The sequence below is a fragment of the Engraulis encrasicolus genome, chromosome 12, assembly GCF_034702125.1.
Source record: "Engraulis encrasicolus isolate BLACKSEA-1 chromosome 12, IST_EnEncr_1.0, whole genome shotgun sequence".
NCBI lineage: Eukaryota > Metazoa > Chordata > Actinopteri > Clupeiformes > Engraulidae > Engraulis > Engraulis encrasicolus.
This window is the reverse complement of record NC_085868.1, coordinates 18,308,362-18,315,861: the sequence shown is the minus strand read 5'-3', so window position 1 is coordinate 18,315,861 and position 7,500 is coordinate 18,308,362. Positions and strand designations below refer to the sequence as shown.

At 43.5% G+C, this 7,500-nt stretch overlaps 1 pseudogene; it reads right to left on the bottom strand.

Annotated features, from left to right (window-relative positions):
- Positions 1-7,500, bottom strand: part of LOC134460381 (low-density lipoprotein receptor-related protein 1B-like) — a 372,315-nt pseudogene that overhangs the window by 48,910 nt on the left and 315,905 nt on the right.

Genomic DNA, 7,500 nt, shown 5'->3' with positions numbered 1-7,500 from the left:
GCTCAAAATGACGTCACACGCCCCTCCGCAAGCTGCTGTGGTCGTGCACCCCACATTTTTTGTAACTTGCCGTGCGCCACCAGCGACCATGCAGGTAGACAAACAAAGCAGGAGTTGCGAAGAGATATAGGCTACAGCTACTGGAGTACAGAACCGACCCTGCATCATTCTGAGGATATAAAATGTCTTCGAGAGTTATTTTATCTTCTCCCTTAAATGTTGTTCAGTAAAACAATTGTTTACTTTGTTCAGCAAAGCACGTTGTGTTTGGCGATCTATTTATAAATTCTGCAGCTAGAACAATGCTCTCACATGGTCTTGGGATGACCTGGCAATGTAGGCTACAACAAAAATCTATGTTTTATTGTGATAAGTCATGAGTCAGACGTTCAGTAGCCCTACAGCAGCCGTGTTTGGCTTTCTATTTTAGATCTCTACAACCGCTGCATCTAATTCTGCCGCCGATTTCTGTAGTTTCTCTCATGAACAGCAGAGGGCACACTTCCGAAATGCAAGCAAAAGCCTGTAAATTGTGCTTTTGACTATGAATGGTCTGCCACATTTTAATGGTCTCGCGCCAAATGCGCCAAATTACGCACGTTAAGTATGTGGAGCCCTTTAGCGCGCTGCGCCACAACGCCCCCAACATTGTATCCTCAATGTCCACCAATTCTGACGGTGCAAAATTAATACTTTAGGTTTTATGTGTGTCCATCATTGACAGTAACTAGAATTCTATTTACTCTCAATGGTGTCCATTCTTTGGCTCTGAATAGCTTTCCTGGTGAACCAGAAGCTATGTGTTGACGCCCAGGGGGCTGGGCTACACAAACCTTCTGGTACACCTGTGATTCGCTCTCCTCCTCCGTTTTCGAAATAACCGGGGCAGCACGACGAATCAGGATCGTAGGGAGGGATTTCAGTGGGTATGACGTTTATCGAACGCAACACCCTCCCCCAGGGTAGTTCGGCTGTGCCCGCCCCCTCCCTGAATCACAACAGTAATGGCGGCGTGCGAGGAGTTATCATGCGTCGGGATGGAAGCAGCAATTTCAGCGGTGTTATCCAAAATACCTCAAGTTGATTTTCTAAAGGACGAGCAGAGAATGGTTTTGGAAGAATTTCTTAGTGGCAAAGATGTTATTGCTCTTCTCCCAACCAGGTTGTTCTGTTTTGGTTCCCGACCTGGTGGCACTTACGTGACGACACGTCCTACGTCACAAAGCTTCAACGTGAGTGGTCGAAGTGTCATGTCATTCATATGAGGTTGCTCCAACCACTTGCGAGCATCTTTTGACTAAACCACGCCTGCGGAGAGGCGTGAAAGGGCAGTGTGCCAGTAGCCTGTTACTTACAGGCTACTGGTTCACCAGGAAACTGAATAGCAACGTTTGGACCAAAAATAGTAAAACGTGGAGTGCTTTTTCGTCTGGTACCCTCATTCTGTGAGAAAAGTATTGGATTTTGTTTGGACATTTATTTGCTCTATGCTCACATAACAGTTGAATGCCAAGCAGTCATTGAAACGCACTTGACTAAAAAAAATGTAGGAATAGCATGAGCAAGGAAGAAAGAAAGAAAGGAAAGAAAGAAATAATGTAAAAGAGAGAGGAAAATAAATAAAGAAAGAAAAAAAGAGAAAAAAAAGAAAAAAAGTGACTTTTTTGGCCATAACAAGCCCTCAACTGAAGACAACTGCACCACATGCACACCAAGCACTTGACTCAACAAAAATGTAGGAATAGCTTGAGCAAGAAAGACAAGAAAAGAAAGAAAGAAAGAAAGAAAGAAAGAAAGAAAGAAAGAAAGAAAGAATAAAAGAACAAGAAAAGAAAAAGAAAGAAAGAAAAAGTTACTTTTTTGACATAACAAGCCCTCAACTGCCTCTGAAGACAACAGCATGCACACCATGTCTCCCCATGCTGTACTGTACTGTATGTCGTACACATCAGATAATAGGCAGGCAGGATGTGGAAGTAAGGTACAAGAAATCAAGAAAAAAAAAATAAACGAAATCTCAGTAGTAGTTCGTACTGGCAGGGGTGCTGACAGGGGGGGACAAAGAGAGAGAGGGGGCCCAAAATTAGGTCCTCATTGTATTGTATCAATTGGATTGGGGGTGCCTTTCAGATGACTTTGTCCTTGGCCCAGCCAAAGCTGTCCGCTGCCCTGCGTACAGGTAGGCCTACTGACACACCGTTTGCAAAGCACTCTGGAAAAACCCCATTAACCTCCCAAATCCTGAGAAGATGCCAACAGCATGGTTTTTGCTATCTGCTAACAAGCATTTTTTGTCCGTCTTCTCAGAGAGTGCTTAGGCTCGTTATATGATATGGCTGTGGTTGACTTCACACCTCTTTCATACACGCAGACACACACGCACACACGCACACACACACAAACACACACACGCGCACACACACACTGATGGCGGTCATATTAATTAGATCGTCCACTGCGGTCTCTGAAGCAGGCCATTACCGGCCATATGTGTGGGTATTGCACTGGGCTTTAACCTCCTGCTACGCCTTGGCAATGTGCCTCAATTGCCTATTCGAGACCTCTTCCTCCTCTTCCTCCTCCTCCTCCTCTTCATCCTCCCCATCAGAACACTCCACAGAGAAGGAGATTTAACATCAGAGAGTGGCTACTGTACTGTATGTACTGTGGTTGTAATGCTGTATCCTGACCACAAGACTTTCAATAATTCCTCAAAATCAACTTCATTACATGTTGTTCAGTCTCGCCATACTGAACGCAGCATGTGCAACGTCACTAATGCACTGGGCCCAGGGCTGGCGCTAGGCAGACTAGGCAGTCGCCTACAGCGCGAAATGTCCCGGGGGGCACCAAGGCCCCCAAAATTACAATATTAAGACAAATAAAGCATTGATTTTACCCCTGGCTGCTGGCAACCATTTCGCTCAGTGTCACCAGCCACTTTGGCAGGTGGCTTGTTATTCGCCATGCCACGTATCAGAGATGGCCATATTATATACGTGTATTCTACATGCATTGCACACAAAGGATTCGGAGAAGGCTATATTATATATTCTGTAAACTATACTACACATCAAATAAGTAGGATTCCTCGCTGCATGACTTTCGATGGCCGACAATATTAATTTCATTATACTTTACTTAATCTGCCCATACTCCAAGCAACATGACGCCATGTGACACACTGTTACGTAGGTCTAGGGTTTAGGCAACGCAACAATAACCGGAAAAGTGGGAGAACTCACAAGGAGCCACAGCGAGTCGGGGATAACAGTGCATAAGTGAATTTATTTTTACATGTGCAGGTGATAAAGTTTAACAAAGGTCAAAAACAGAATAGCCACGAGGCAACATAAGTTCGGCTAGCCAACCATAGAACACAACAACAAAATCAAAATCAGAAAACAAGAGGTGCTCCCGCTTTAACGCATGGCAGAGCAAGTGGAGGAACCCCCGCGAATCCCTCCACCCCGTGGCAGGTGAAGTGGCTCCCTTTTAAGCATCCGCCAGATTGGTCTCAGCTGCAGGAGGAGGAGGAGCCGGCGAGATTTAATCAGGACCCTGCAAATAGGAACACACAAAGCGTAGACGGGCACAAATACCAATCTGCACACAGATTACTACGTAACACACATCACTATGAACATTAGCAGCTATACATCTGTAATGCACTGGGCTTTAACCTTCTGTAAGAGGCTGGCAGGGTGCCTCAGTGCCCTTTTTTCCACCTCCTTCTCCTTCTCCTTAACATCCAAACACTCCAGAGAACAGGAGCAGAGTGCAACATTGAAAGTGTTGTGCTATTATAAAACTGTATCCTAACTTGCAAGCTTCGGTGCAGCGTGTTCAATTGGAATTCACTCAATGAAAAGGAAATGAAACTGTGCACTCTGCACCCATATGTTTGGGTAATGTACTGTGATTTAACTTTCTGCAAAGGGTTGGCAGTATGTCTCCACAGGAGGGACCTCCTAAACCTCCTCCTCCAGAATGGGGTTGTGCTCTTGCAATACTGTCTCCTATAGGCAGGGCCGCTGACTACTTTTGCTGGGCCCAGGACAAATTCATTTGAAAGGACCCCCAACCCGATACATACAATGTAATGGGAACCCAATTCTGGGCCCCCTACCTCCCTAAGCCCAGGACAACATACCCATTTGTCCTCCCCTGTCGGCGGGTCTGCCTATAGGCCTATAATTACAAACGGGGTGATCAAACATGCATGACAAAAATCGGTTTCATTACACTATGTTAAATCAGAACAAACTGACCACAACATACTTAAAACAATGCTACACATCACTATAGATATTAGCAGCCATGTAAGTGTGTAATACACTGGGCTTTAACCTTATGCTGAGTGTTGGCAGTGTGCCTACATACCCTTCCCCTTTTCAATACCTCCTCCATCTTGTTCAGGGTTGAGGAAATCGTAGGCACTCAAGGTAACAATTTTGATGTACTTTTTATTTGGCGACAATGCCGTATACATGTTTTGGCCCTTATAGCCTTCTTCTAGGCTGCAACACTTTGGCATTGCACCCAAATATAAAATATAAAGACTGCAATTTTGAGTGCCTCAAAGTTCCTCTACCTTGAACAAGTTTGAGAGCCCCTACACATGATGAGCACCAAGGAAAAAAGGTGACAACCCTGACACACTCCGATTTCCTGTTTGTTTTGTTGATACCTCCTGTTAGAGCCATAATAGATAATTGTGAAAAGTGAATAATAATTTAATTTTGTACTGCATTATGTTTAGTTTTTATAGACATATTTACTGCTGTTAAGTAATGTTATTTTCTTGTGATTAATATTGCTTAATTTTATTAAGATAGGCATGACGTCACTTTTTGCTGTATTAAAACTATTTTGCGTGACGAGGAAGGTCAGAGCGCAGCAGTCTTTGACCGAGACAGCAACGAGATGAAACACATCGAAGCTACGAGACCACGCCATGTCGAGATGACACTGAGACCACGAGGCGTGACAATATAAAGAAGTTTTAAGTTTGATTTTATCCGTTTTATTTCTGTAATGTCACAATTTTCTTATATAAACAGTTTGTACTTTACACGGAGTCTCGCGTCATGGACTTAAGCTCAAAGAACTGGTCATAAAATAAGAATAGAAGAAACTGCACCTACACCTCCTATGTCTACTCACCCCTCTATAACTTACTCCTTGAATGAGAAAGAAGTGTAAAAAAGTTATTGTAACACCTGACTGCTAAGAAGCAATCACATGCAAATAACAGTGTGCCACAAAATAGGTTTTTATTACATGTTCAACAAGCGATAAGTTGTAATAGTACGGCATATCGCTATGAACATAAGCAGCCATTCCTGTTGGTAATGCACTTGGATTTAGCCTCCTGTTACAGTAAGGGGTTAGCTAAGTGCCTCTATGACCTTCTCAATGCCTCCTCCTCACTATCTTATATCTCTGTGGTCGAAGACCAGGCAGACGAAGAACAAACCAGGAAGCAAAAAAGTCTTTTCACACCGATACAGATGCAGCTGTACATACGATTTACATACCTAATCTCGAAACAGACAATGTGATGGAAGAGGGTGAAAAAACGCAACAACGCAACAAACTTGTTGCCATGGCGGCACATCTAGATGCTGCGGCCCAGAGCTCCCAAAACAAATGCCACTTTTTGTTCTATTTTATAGTTTTTAATATTGTTTTAGTTAGATTTAGTGTCAGTTTACAGTCAGTGAGAGCATGTACGGTGTACAGATCTGCATTGACCAAAGACTTTAATTACCATAAGAGCAAATCGACTTTAAAATTAAAACAAGAACCTCACAGACACAGGTAATTTTAAGTTGCTGATTTGTTGTGTGGCAACATCAGGTCTGGTCAATGATGCATTATGGAGTAGCAGTGTGAAAGTGGGGCGCCAACAGATGTGTTGATAGCCAATTAATCAATAGATAGATAGATAGATAGATAGATAGATAGATAGATAGATAGATAGATGGATGGATGGATGGATGGATGGATGGATGGATGGATGGATGGATGGATGGATGGATGGATGGATGGATGGATGGATAGATGGATAGATGGATAGATAGATAGATAGATAGATAGATAGATAGATAGATAGATAGATAGATGAATCAACAGGCATCCGCAGATACTTGTGAAGGTCATTTCTTGAGCGTCTGAAATGTTGAACTGAATAATGTGCCGTGAGAAAACCACAAAAGTTCATTAATTAATAATTGGGGTATCGTGCTGGGTCCTGGCATACATTTATTGATTAAATCACCAAATGCCTCATCGACTGGACAGGAAAATAACTTGCCAGATTAATGAGTGCTTGAAGTAATTGCCAGTTACAACCTGAGCCATTACCCCCCTCTGAAGACTCTAACTTCCTGCTGAGAGAGAGAGAGTCAGGAGTAATAATGGAACGCAACACACACATGTGGATGCAAATGCACGGGCACGCACACACACACACACACACACACACACACACACACAACGTGCACACACACACACACACACACACACACACACACACACACACACACACACACACACACACACACACACACACACACACACACACACACACACACACACACACACACACTTTCCTTCCCTCTTCAGACCTTTATTTCCTGCTGAGATGGAGACTAACTGCTGGGGTTGAAGTCAAACCACTTAATGGATTTTAGACTGCGAATAATGCAGCACACATGCACACTCGCACGCGCATACCTATAAATACAAAAACACGCACGCACGCACACAGGCACGCACGCAGGCACACACACACACACACACACACACACACACACACACACACACACACACACACACACACACACACACACACACACACACACACACACACACACACAGGAAGACTTGACTGCTTGTCAGATTTTTTTTGCTGCCTTGTGCAATCAATCTGTACACAGCACTTTTGATTGTGATGTGAAAACGGAAAAGGTCGATACAATAGCCGTAGCGATGGAAGTTTGGAATGACACAGTTACGGCTATGTGGATAAAGAGGAGTAGAGGCAGACTTTCCATTAGGCAAACCTAGGCAATTGCCTAGGGCCCTGACCAAATCAACCCTCCATAGAGGCCCCCATCTGTCACACCAGTTGCAGTAAATGCACACAATAGTAGGCCTGATCTTAATCCGTCATTCATGCAATCAAATATACATATGAGACAAAACAATGAAAGAGCTCCAAAACATAGAGTTCTAAGGCCCTTATTTTGTGTACATATTTCAAGAATGACTTTTGAGGGCCCCCTGTTAATATTTTGCCTAGGTCCCCAAAATGGCTAGATCTTCCCCTGAGGAGGAGAAAAACATTGAAGAGTGAATATTATTGATCTTTCTTTCCGTTTTTGCTGACACAGTAAAAGTACCGCTAATGCCTCTCCCCCCCCCCCTTACCCCTGGCTTAAGATGGTCTTTCTGAGAAGAGTCTGATAATGTGTCATCATTACTTACAAACCA